The following is a 13,185-nucleotide window of genomic DNA, read 5'->3' as shown; positions in this document are numbered from 1 at the left end:
ATTACTATATTCATATATATATATATATATTCTATCTGCAGTTTGAACTTGTGGAAGCATAATGAGTATTTAGCGTGAGTGAGACTATGTCTGCTAAATTGCGTGCGCGTGTTTGTGTATTTCTTTTTTGTCACGTTTTATACAGAATAGTGCGTATTACTTGGTGACTCCATCACAGATTTTCGACAGACTTTGACAACTTGGAGAAGACTTACCAACTAAACGGTAAAATACAAAACCATTAAATTTGAAAAAAAAAAAAAAAAAATTCTTTGTAAATCAATCACATGGATCTCTCTCTCTCTCACCAGATGGCCCCGGCATAGCCAGATGGTTAAAGCCTCGACTCCTAATCTTAGCGTCGCGGGTTCGAATCCCCGTCACACCAAACATGCTCTCCCTTTCAGCCGTGGGGGTATTATAATGTGACGGTCAATCTCACTATTCGTTGGTAAAAGAGTAGCCCAAGAGTTGGCTGTGGGTAGTGATGACTAGCTGCCTTCCCTCTAGTCTTACACTGCTAAATATGGGACGGCTAGCGCAGATAGCCCTCGTGTAGCTTTGCGCGAAATTCAAAACAAGTCAAAACTCTCTCACCAGCTGTTAATACGATTCTTATTATGTGCATGCAAATCAACTTTGCGCAAATCCCACACACTGCACAAATAATCACGTAAATATTTTAATCGTTAGCATTACGCAATTGTCATCAATGTCGTTAAGCTCAAGTCGTTAAATAACAAGTCTCGTGCACAAAATTAAATATTTTGCTCGTTAATAAATGCATTTTTATATATATATATATATAATACAATTTGTATTTTGAATATTCTTATTAATAATTATATTACATTTTTCGTGAAGACACGTTAAAATTTACTATTTGAATAACATATGACGCTGGATCAACGTTCAGCCATACAGTAAATAACAAAAGCTACCGAATCAAAGTGTTTTTAAACATAAACTCGTACTGAATAAAAAAAAATTAAAAACATCCGACGAGCATAAAACATGGAATCAAAGTAAGTATAAGAAGTTCTGGTCGTTGCTCAAATCCACACTTATATTTCATAATGTTTTGTTCACTCATCGTATCATTAAGCCCACGTTCATCGTCATTGTTTATGTTTATATCCTAAGCCTCGTTGTTCATTTCCATTATTTTACAAATGACTATTTTTTTCTCTCGTCATGAACTTTCGAAGATGGTGTTCCCTTCAGGATCATGTGCTCCAGTAGAACAAGAAGTGATCTTCACTTTATCTCAAACATAATGTTTTTTTTTTAAAAAATTAATCATGTAATGAAATAAATATGTAAAAAAAATATTTTGAGATGATAAAAAAGATTTCATCTTTTAACCATCCATTCTTTGGATAAAGAGAAGAGTCTTCACATCTGACGCGTCTAATAATATGGTAAGATATGGTAATATCTTAATAATATGGTAAGATATGGTAACATCTTAATAATATGGTAAGATATGGTAACATCTTAATAATATGGTAAGATATGGTAACATCTTAATAATATGGTAAGATATGGTAACATTTTAATAATATGGCAAGATATGGTAACATCTTAATGCTACGCGTTATTTGAAACTTACCTATTCTGGAAAATGTATTAAGAGCACAAGGAAATAAAAGTCGTCTGTTTAATTAAATGTATATTTTTGTTTGTAAGTGACCAGAAAGCTACGCAACTGGCTATCTGTACTTTGCCCACCACGATTATCGAAACCCGCTCTCTACCGTTGTAAGTCCGCAGATGTATCGCTGTGCCACTAGGGAAGCAATGTGCATATATCATTTGACTTTATCTCTGTTACCAAACACATTAAATTGTTTCTCACGCTAATAATTAATTCAGAAATTCATGTTATAACTGAGTCCAGAAAAGTTATTGGCAGATATATATTTTTTGGTTAATATTTATTCTTCCAGATTTTCTTTGTATTTGTAATTAAGCACAAAGCTACACGATGGACTATCTGCGCTCTGCCAACCACTGGTATCAAAACTTGGTTGCTAGCTTTGTAAGTCCGCAAACATACCGTTGTGGTACTGGGGTGGGGTGGGGGCGTTTTGTTTGTATATGTGTGTGTGTGTGTGTGTTTTCTTATAGCAAAGCCAGATCGGGCTACCTGCTGAGTCCACCAAGTTTTATATGTAGTTAATCGCAAAACTACACAATGGACTATCACTGCTCTGCCCACCATGGGTATCGGAACCCTGTTTTTAACCTCTGAGTCACTGTGGTCTGTACTCGAAGTAAATCATATATATCTGTTTAGTATTTAATATACTAATGCATATATAAAATCATCCAAAGGTTGTACATAAATTAGTCAAAATCCTATGTTTATTGAATATGAAAATATCGGCTTCAAAGAAAAGTTGGACAAGTAACGTGATTAAAAAGCATTCACTGTTATTCAGTTTAAGTATTTTGGCATTTATTTAGTTTGGGGTAATGATAAATACATTACTAGAGTTTTCCCTAACTGAAAATTTCATACTTATAAAAAGAGACCAAGAAAAGAAACAGTGGAAAACTTTCCCATACACTACCATTTCTCTTACTGCTAGCTGGAATAGCAAAACAAGCTTTTGTTATTCTGTTATGGTACGTGTGACACCAAGCGAAAACGTGAATCACAGTGTTTGTAGTGAAAACGTTTCTCCAAACAAACATTATATCAACTGTTAAAACTCAGTCTTTAATAATCACTGTAGGTTATAGTACAATCATCAGCAACGTTTGATAAATTCGGTCATTAAAGGCGTACGTAAACTACGAAAGTTATCTGCGCTACGCTCCGGAGAAAGGGAGATGTATGAGCGGGCAACGGTGCAGTCATGCACGCCTGGTGCATGGCCTAGTACCCCGTCGTCGGCGTGCGTGCTACCATTCGCCCGTGGCGGCCATGGATAGGTAGTCTTCCGTAGACTGACTCTGCTTCAAAACATTTATATAGAAGGGTCTAATCGCTACCAAAATCCCAAACCTTCTTTTCTCCTGGCAGTGTTCAGATGTTTGGAGCATGTATTTTCGATTCTTCTTAACTAAAATTTGTAAGTAAAACTTAGTAGTGCTTAATACATCCAGCGAGTTTCTGTGTACTCATAAAACTACCGAGTATTCGATTGTTTTTTGGGTTGTTGTTTTTTTCACTGAGCAGGACTCGTGAACAAGATATATTCCTGGATACTTCATGTAACCCGGTTAGTAATTTCTTTAAATGTTTGGGGGCCCAGGGGGCGATAATATTATGCAAGTTCTAACTTCTTAATTGGTTTGGTTTAAAATACTGATTTTTTACAACTTTGGCAATGGATGCTTTTAGGGCTAGTTTACTTCTTGAGAGCTATAAAAAGGAACAGTTAATGTCCGTGTTGGTTGTAAAGAGTTCAGGTTGATGTACCACGTGATGATATTAGCCACATGGTTTGTGGTTGTACAACTTGAGTCCGATAAACAACACGTACTAAACTAAGACAGTAAACCAAAGAGTATTTCTTTTAAATGCTGTGTCAAACTGGTTACAATCATCAACGTGAAAAAAGGGAAGAATTTTCTTTGTTCGTTTTATCGTTAAGTACAAAGTTACGCAAGCATCGAAACCCGATTTTTAGCGTTATAAGCCTTCAACGCTAATTATAACAAGTATATAACCTAAACGCTTAACTGATGGTCAAAAATCAGAACCGAGAATGTTAAACTATCTAGTCAATGAATATGTAAGTAAAAAAGTAAAACATTGTTACTTTATGCATGTAAACACAGTGAGGTATGTTCGATGGTGGCGTATATAAAGTAACAATTTGTTCCTTTTTTACTTACACAGAGGAATACCTCCTCTTCTAAATATTTGGCTAGTGTGAAGCTTTTATTTCCAGATAATAACTTTTGATGTGAAAATGCTAGCTGTCCTGAAAGCTGTAAAATTTCAGATATGCTGGTAGAAAAATCTTTGTCAATACAATGTGACCATGTTTATAGACGTATTATGTCTTCAGCGCTCGTATGACCGTTAGTCCCAAAATGGAATCTTCCTCGGAGAAGTTTTTGAAGGGAAATTCCTGCCTATATATTTTGAAACAACGTGATATTCCTTGTTCAGAGGAATACAATCGTAAAGCTTACATCCACGACAACAGGGAGTTCGCAAGGATTTGTCGACTCGTGATCTAAAAATTGAACACAGAAGGTCAAAGGATAAAGACTATTGGTGGTAATACGTTGTGATTGACGAGTTGAGTTGAGATCATGCTGGTTTGGTTTTTGAATTTCGCGCAAAGCTACACGAGGGATATCTGCGCGAGATCATGCTAAAAAGGTGTAGCAAGGATCTATACAGAAAACGGTGATGAAGTCGACTGTGTGTTTTGATCAGTTTCGCGTAATCTGGTTACAGAATGAGCACAGTTACCCTACAGTACTGTGAACACTGTTTTCTGAATTACATGCTTAACTTTCAGTACGAACGGACTTTAGATGCTGGACTAAGGCGAAACTAAAACTAAACTAATTTGAAAACAAAGCTAAGTTTTTAAAAATCGGTTTTACCAGCTCCTCTAATTACACCCAAACTGAAAGCAAACTACAGCCCTGCATGCACGTGTGAAGGTCAAGTCGGAAAGAATCAACTTTCTGACCACTGAAGGCCAACAAATGATGGACGAAAAAGACACGACATTCTTAAAATACTGTTTTGAAACAGTTAGTAGTAGATGTCTAAGAACAGCCAACATCTAGTTTCGGTAGTTCAGATTTAAAGTTATAGACGAAAAAATTTGAAACCAAAGATATCAAAAGAAAAAAGTCATTATAAATATGGAAACCGCTGTAATTGTTGTATAATTTCCTTAGCGGATTGAATTGTTTGTTTGTTTTAAATTTAACATAAAACTACACGAGAACTATCTGCGTCAGCCATCCCTAATTTAGCAGTGTAAGACTAGAGGGAAAGCAGCTAGTCATCACCACCCACTATCAACTCTAGGGCTACTCTTTCACCAACAAATAGTGGGATTGACCGTAACGTTATAACGCCCCCACGGCTGAAAGGGCGACAATATTTGGTGTGACGGGGATTTAAACCCACAACCCTTGGATTACGAGTCGAGTACCGTAACCACCTGGCCATGCCGGGCCCATGTGTTAATGTAAGAGATGCATGTAAAAAACAAAAAACAAATGAAACGAACGAAACGAAACGATACCGAAATAGAATGGTAATCATATTTGTACATCTATAAAATGCTTATTTGTAGCATTTACAGCTTAAAAAAAATTAGAAAATTCAGTATTCATTATTCTTTACACTTTCATAATCAGAATGTAACATCGTTGTAAATGAAATTTATGAAATATTTCATTGAAACAAAGACCAAAGTATAACATTAGTTTTTGTTTTGCGATTATCTATTACATTCAACTAAAAGGGGCCCGGCATGGGCAGGTGTGTTAAGGCGTTCGACTCGTAATCCGAAGGTCGCAGGTTCGAGTCCCGGTCAGACCAAACACGCTCGCCCTTTCAGCCGTGGGGGCGTTATAATGTGACAGTGAATCCCACTATTTCTTGGTAAAAGAGTAGCCCAAGAGTTGGCGGTGGGTGGTGATGACTAGCTGCCTTCCCTCTAGTCTTACACTGCTAAATTAGGGACGGTTAGCGCAGATAGCCCTCGTGTAGCTTCGCGCGAAATTCAAAACAAAAACCAACTAAAAGAATGGAAATTACAATGTAGCGCATTTTAAAGTGATTCGCATGTCTTGAATTATTTTCTTAGGGTTAGGGAACCGTGTTTCATTCAATTCATTTTACCCAGGATGAGAAAATATTCAAGTATGCACTTGTAAGAATTAGATAGATTTGATTACCCGTCTCTCAGTGTATTTATCCACAATCACTGATACACCACTTTTGTTTGCTTGGTTGTTCATAACTGATTATTCATTCTACGTAACCACTTATAACTTCAATGAAGGAAAACTATCACCAGCAGTAACAGCTGGGGACCAAGTGTGTCAGCAACAGTTTGGGTAATCATAGACAACTTCTGTCCATACGTCAATAAGTTTGTTGAAACTTATAGAACGAACCTTAACCAATTATGAATTTCCTGTGACAATTCCTGCAAGTGGGCACTCCAGAAAGAACTAACAAGTGACATGATGGTGTGATTGAAAGACCAAATAAAGAGCTGTTTTTATAGACCTAATTTTCCAACGAAATTAACCCATTCATTGTTCAACAGGTTTGACGATAATTAGGAGTAATCTAAAAAGAGTGTTTGTTTCGTCAACCATACACTGTAAGTGACTTACATGAACCTGTAGAATATTCTAGTGCTCTACAAATAAATTTCTTTGTCTTTCGTTAGAATACTTCTCCAAACTTTAATGAAATATGCTGTGCATAAAAATTAATATTCAACCTGCAAGATCAGAAGAGAACGTTCCTCTCATAGGTTCAAATATATGTACATATAAGCTCTCTTTGCTGGAATACAAACGCGTATGAACAAAGGTTTGCGTATATAGAACTAGTTGTGTCTAACTTCAAGTCCCTAGTGTTGCACTCAAGTACACCACGTATTTCATGAATCATTATATTAACAGGAAAAGAACATTTTTGCTGATGAGTTAACTCTAAGCTTGCGTATTGCTTCTTCACACGTAACTCTATTTCTTTATCCATTGTTTATTTAATGAATAAAAAAGTAGTTAGTGAGCTTGAAGCTAGTTCGAAAAGATGTTGTTATTTATTAGTAAACATAAAACTACACAAAGACCTACCTGTGCTATCTCCACCACGGGTATCGAAACCCGGTTTCTAGAGATATAAGTTCGAAGGCATACGTACCACTGTGCCACTGGAGGGTAGATCGCACTTACAGAATAGCTCTTTCTTTTAAAATGTATAAGTGTGTCAGTCGCAGGGATCGCATTCCGAATGTCAGCGTTTTAAGCGCTCAGAATTATTCTGACCAACAGGAAACGCAAAGTAGCTATACCAAACTGACATACGTGTTGATCACAGTTCTATATTTAAACTTTATGTAACCATGTTAGTCTAGTTACATAAATAGTCAATGAAAATAGTTCATATTTTAAATAGTTGTAAATTTACGAATTGCTTGCAAATACAACCAATAAAATTCCCACGCATATAACTAAAAAACGCTTTGCATAAGTACACAGCATAGAGTGATGCACTCTATTTTTCGGATGTAATCCTCGCCTAAGTCACCAGTTTTTATTATTCATAATGTATTTAAAAGCAAAAAAAAAAGGAAAATAATCTACTTTATACGTTCAAATAATGCTTTGAATGTTGGTCAACTGTTTCAAACACGTAAGTTACGTTTTCTTTAATGTTCTTTGGTCTGCTTCAAATATTCAAATTCTGTTTTTTGAATATTTTGACCTGCTTCGAATATTTTAAGTACGTTTCTGAATGCTATCAAATATGTCGAAAACCGTAAACGACGTGAGATTTTCAGGGTTTTAATGTTTGTTTGTTTTAAGTTTTGCGCAAAGCTACACGAGGGCTATCTGCGCTAGCCGTCCCTAATTTAGCAGCGTAAGACTAGAAGAAAGGCAGTTAGTCATCACTACCCACCGCCAACTCTTGAGCTACGCTTTTACCTACGGATAGTGGGATTGACCGTCACATTATAATGCCCCCATGGCTGAAAGGGCGAGCATGTTTGGTGTGAGGAGGATTCAGCGCTTTAAAGAATGAAAACAACAATAAATCCTTTGGAAATTCGGTTACATTTAGTCTTCAAGCTGAAATGACTAAATATAACAAATGTAGCAGGTTTCTACACTGCCAATCCAACACACAGCTGGATAATAATGTTAGTTTGAGCTGCACATGAATCAGATGTTTAGAGGTTTACTAGTGAAATTTAAAGATACACCACACTAGAACCACATCACTTATAAGATGAGCTAAAAACACATCAAAGTGTATGAGATGGTTATTTCATTAATGTGATCGTGGTGTAAGAAATATGTACGCCATATTCTACAGCGAATTCGGCCCGGCATGGCCAGGTGGTTAAACTACCTGACTCGTAATCCGAGAGTCGTGGGTTCGAATTCCCGTCACACTTAACATGCTCGCCCTTTCAGCCGTGGAGGCACTATAAGGTGGTGATCAATCCCACTGTTTTTTGGTAAAAGAGTAGCTCAAGAGTTGGCGGTGGGCGGTGATTATTATCTGCCTTCCATAAAGTCCTACGCTGGTAAATCAGAGAAGGCTAACGCAGATAGCCAAAAAATTCGAAACAAACCAAACTTATCATGTGACCTTCTGGAGACCTTTAGCACGTTACTTCTCGTTTGTTTGTTTTTTTGTTTGTTTTTGAAATTTCGCACTAAGCTACTCGAGGGCTATCTGTGCTAGCCGTCCCTAATTTAGCAGTGTAAGACTAGAGGGAAGGCAGCTAGTCATCACCACCCACCGCCAACTTTTGGGCTACTCTTTTACCAACGAAAAGTGGGATTGACCGTCACATTATACGCCCCCACGGCTGGGAGGGCGAGCATGTTTAGCGCGACGCGAGCGCGAACCCGCGACCCTCGGATTACGAGTCGCACGTCTTACGCGCTTGGCCATGCCAGGCCCACGTTACTTCTCGAGTGTGCGTCGTTCAAATGTTCTTCTGTGGTATTGGACACACTACGTAATGTCGATGAACTAATTTCAGAAGAAAATGAGACAGGGATACCTTTTGATGTACTCGTCTAGGTTGACATGCTCGCCCTTTCAGCCGTTATAATGTGACGGTTAAACCCACTATTCGTTGGTAAAAGAGTAGCCCAAGAATCGTAGTGATGACTAGCTGCCTTCCCTCTAGTCTTACACTGTTAAAGTGGGGATGGCTAGCGCAGATAGCCATCGTGTAGCTTTGCGCGAAATTCAAAAACGAACAATCATCCAGGTTGCCGAAAAAATACATCAGCTCGTATACTTACAAATGTAATGGAAACTAGCTGGTGCGTTAGAATCTGCTATAGCTAATTTATGTTGAACCTAATTCCAAATCAGGAGATTATTTCTTACAATAAAAGCATGTTAATGCTATTTGACGTTGCTTTAATCGAAGTAAAAGAAAGTACGTTATAAATGTCTTCTTATAAGTGTATCTTTACCTACCACCAGATGGTGTTCCTTCTAGAAGTGTAAGTGGTTACTCTTCCACTGCGAAAAAGGTTAATATTCCTTTAAAGTTTAAATTAAAAATTGTAAAAAAATTTCTATCAGTGAGTCTGTGTTTTCATTAAACACGTGACAGAGTGGATATTACATTCGTCACAATCACGATCTGTCATCTGAGTTTGTTTGTTCATCGGTTTTTAAGGGTGATATCTCATGTGATATTCCAGACGTGTACTCCAGAATGTAATGTGATTTGGAAATAAAAGACGTGCAATTACTTCCAAAGCAGGTTTATATTGCAATATGTATATATTGTGAATACATTATATATACTTGTATGCGTTTCATTAAACTTGTAGTATGTGAATACATAATATCAGTCAATTCGGTGTCACTAATGACTTCAAATGATTTGTAGGTGTGTGAGAAAGATTTTTTATCACATGCGCTGTACAAAAATTATGTGCTTTTTCATAGAATTTTTGTTGGTGAAAAAGAGAATTTGATAGAAGACTATATATGATAAAATATATTAGCAAATATCTTCTCAGTTTATTTTTGTATAGCTTTACAAAGAAAATGCTGATGCAACACATGACGTGATTGTATCTCAGAATAATCTTAACATCTTTGTGTTTTGTTCGAAAACAGTAAATACCGTGTACGCTCAACGTCAAACCTTTGTACATTTGTTCTGGTGATCTACAGTATTATCTGGTCCCTCAATGCGAGTGTTCCTGTTTCAAATCAAGCACCTTAACGAAAGGCAGTACTAAAGTCGTCGTGTTAAAATTTAACGTGTATCTCCCTACAGGAAGCAGTGGGTGGCCTTCCTTATCAAAGTCATGGAAGATTATTCATTCGCCTCATCTTCATGTGACACAAATTCAAGATAATACCTTTAGTAGTGTTTTTTGTTCGGTTGCTGTTAGTGGTGACGAATAAAGGTGATAAAGAAAAAAAACGTTTTCTTCAAATAACCCTCACAGAGATTTCTTGTATCCTCTGTTCGCGTGAAGACGTAATACGGTTTGTTTGTTTTTCGATTGGTCGTTAATATAAGTAAAAAACATACACATATTTTCTTAATGAATATACATACATACGTTATATTTCTACGCATGAAAAACGCGCGCGCATATTCGTAAAATAATGCACTCCCAAGTTTGTACAGCAAAGAAATGGATTTTTTTTTTTTTTCTGGAACAACTTTGACTTCTCATGTTGAGAATCCCTGACATATTTTCTCCGCTGTTTTCGTAATTCTTACAAATAACCTATTCAATCAAAACCTTTTCCGTGGGAAATAGTTAAAAGAACAGTGACGTTGTTCAAAAGTTCTCTCGTATCTCACGTGTTGTGCATATCTGTGGTACAAGGATGTAACCAGTACTGCAGCGATCTCCAACAGAACGGTTCAAAGCGGTCTTTGTTCCTTTCTGTAGCTATAACAAGACGACATCTTCACGGATGCTATGCCGGTGAATTCCTTTCCATCATCTCTGAGATGCCGACTTCGTAGTATTCTCTCGGTGGCCGCGCAGTACAGAAATTAGTATGATGGGTTGAAAAATTGGTTGGCTAGGGGTCGGAGCGGTGGCGTTTGTAAACCGAAGCCGGGTCACGCCAAGAGGAGTAGCGTGAAAAGAGATAACATAGATCCACTGCTACAGTAAACGTGGTGACCTGTCAACATCATGTATACAATAAATAAGTGTACAACCTTTTTTGTAACATTCTAAAACGTAAAACTCAAGTATCTCAACCTTTGAATTGTATATATCTTTTAAGGACTGTCTGTTTTGTCCCGAAATATGTACTTGTAACCACTTCGTTCATTTCGGTGATAGAGTCTCGACTAACGATTACCTATATAACACGTCAGAGGCGATTGTGCCCACAAAGATTCACATGTACTTAATTAAATAAATCGTCTTTTTCATTGTTATTAAGTCTCCAATAAACCTTTCATATAGAATTGTAGATACGTTGGTTTAATATTTGAAGTCCTCGAGCACGCGCACTTGGTTCAGGTGACTTACTTGAGTTGGCGCCCGAAAACAGCACGCGCTTGTCCTCAGACTCTACGTAATTGGCTGATTTTCTATGTTTGCTTCCCACTCTATCCTCGAGTTAGTTTTAATCAACACATAGATGTTTAGAAATCTAATTAACTGCTCCACATAACATGTTCTTTCCTTATCTTGTGGAGCTTAATCGCATTACAAACATATGTTTCTCTCTAAGTTCCGATCTGAACATCACTTATTTACTTAAACCGTTTTGCTGTTGCACAACGAAACTCGGATTACGGCTCTATTTTGTTTGATTTGGTTCCTTTTGAATTTCGCGCAAAACTACACGAGGGCTTTCTTTGTTCCTCGTTCATTGTGATAGGCTAAAGGGAAGGCAGCTAGTCAACACCAATCAAAGCCAGCTCTTGGGCTACTCTTTTACCAACAAATAGTAGGTTTTACTGTGCATTATAATATCCCTACGGCTGAAAGGACAAGACATATTCTGTGAGAAGGATTTGAACCCGTGATCTGCAGATCGCGAATCGAGCGTCTTAACCACCGGGCCTGCCAACTTTAATAAGTTGGACTCTGAGAGGACAGCTTCAGCAACAATTTCAAAGATCTAGTTACATATATGTACGTGTGACAACTTATTCTGTGATCGCAGAACCTCCTATCCTTCTCCACCATAACCAAGTTGCTCAGCGATAACTCTAATGTCTTATAACGCTAAAATTCAGAAGTCAGTACCTGCAGGTGGGCAGAACACAAGTAGCTTATTGTGCAGCTTTAAAATTAACAACAAACAATAACTAAGCCTTTTTTTTCCCCTCGGGATTTGAAGAAGTGATTTATATGTCAGCTTACTAGTCATTTAAATGTTAAGATTGCGTAATCACATATAAATATATATTAATTTATATGAAGTACATATGGGAGAACCATATAAGATGGAAAAAAATATAATGCCGTTTTGTTGGTATGGTAAATGCACAGTTACAGTGATTTACCCATAAACAATTACCCGGTACATTACTGCTTTTATACCAATACAGAGAAGGTCATTAAATAATTTGTTTAGATTTTAAAAATAACTACCTAGTTTCATCTGTTGTGTTATTTTGCTATGGAAAACTTGGGGCGGGTATACTCCTTCAACACGCTTCTTGTATCCTATGTAGTTACGACATTTGTTTCCGCATGTTTAAAGTGTTTTGTGCTAATAAACATGTTATATTGCCAATCTATTACTTATTACTCGTGGAGACTGCAGGAGAAATGGATGCCACTCTGTTTGTATGGCATGAAAGCTTTAATTTATAGAGAGCTCGAGGAAAGGCCTTGAGACATTTTAATCAGTTAGCTGTCTGATCAACGTTGCTAAACTTACCAATTGTTAAGATTACAATATGGAAAAGTGGCCAAAATGATAGTATCGCATTGCTTGCTGATAATTTGTCTATACTATCACACATAACCCACGGGACGTTGTATTCCGCAGAGGAGGTTCTATTGGTTCTCTCTTGTGTATATCTTTTCAAAATATATGCAAGCTAGCGTCACGCGCGCTAAATATCATGTATGCGCTCGAACTGAACCCTCGCGCTTTGTGCTTGTGAGAGGTGCCTGAATGTAATTCTGGCAGATGGTATTTACCCCATCTGTGTAAGGTCTCTCTAGATGAACTGAACAACGCGTCGTCAACTGTTAAAATTTACGCTTGAATGCTCCAATTATTCAACTATTGCTGTGTATTCCCTCTGTGTATAACACACATTATTACATTAGCTCATCAGACGCATTTTCTGCAAATGTAATTCATCAAGAGAAGAAACACAGGTAGAATTTCTGAGGCTTTAGGAATGGTGGAGGAAAACTAACTATAGACTTAGTCGTAAATGTAACTGCGTACAGCATAATTTACGTTTATTCGCCTTACGTCTTGCTCATTTAAGCATCTTAAAATGAAATGCACTCCCTCTTTGT

At 37.2% G+C, this 13,185-nt stretch overlaps 1 protein-coding gene and 1 long non-coding RNA gene across 3 annotated transcripts in view; one reads left to right on the top strand and one right to left on the bottom strand.

The window, feature by feature from the left end:
* LOC143234161 (uncharacterized) overlaps positions 1-13,185 on the top strand; it is a 177,507-nt gene that overhangs the window by 55,289 nt on the left and 109,033 nt on the right. The gene's annotated exons all lie outside the window — the stretch shown is intronic.
* Positions 9,831-13,185, bottom strand: part of LOC143235594 (uncharacterized) — a 29,316-nt gene continuing 25,961 nt past the window's right edge. The window contains exon 3 of the long non-coding RNA XR_013019335.1: positions 9,831-10,867. This is a non-coding gene — a long non-coding RNA (uncharacterized LOC143235594). The remainder of the gene's footprint in view (positions 10,868-13,185) is intronic.

This window comes from Tachypleus tridentatus, chromosome 12 (genome assembly GCF_004210375.1).
Source record: "Tachypleus tridentatus isolate NWPU-2018 chromosome 12, ASM421037v1, whole genome shotgun sequence".
Taxonomy (NCBI): Eukaryota; Metazoa; Arthropoda; class Merostomata; order Xiphosura; family Limulidae; genus Tachypleus; species Tachypleus tridentatus.
The sequence above is the reverse complement of the archived record's forward strand: the minus strand, read 5'-3'. Positions and strand labels throughout refer to the sequence as shown.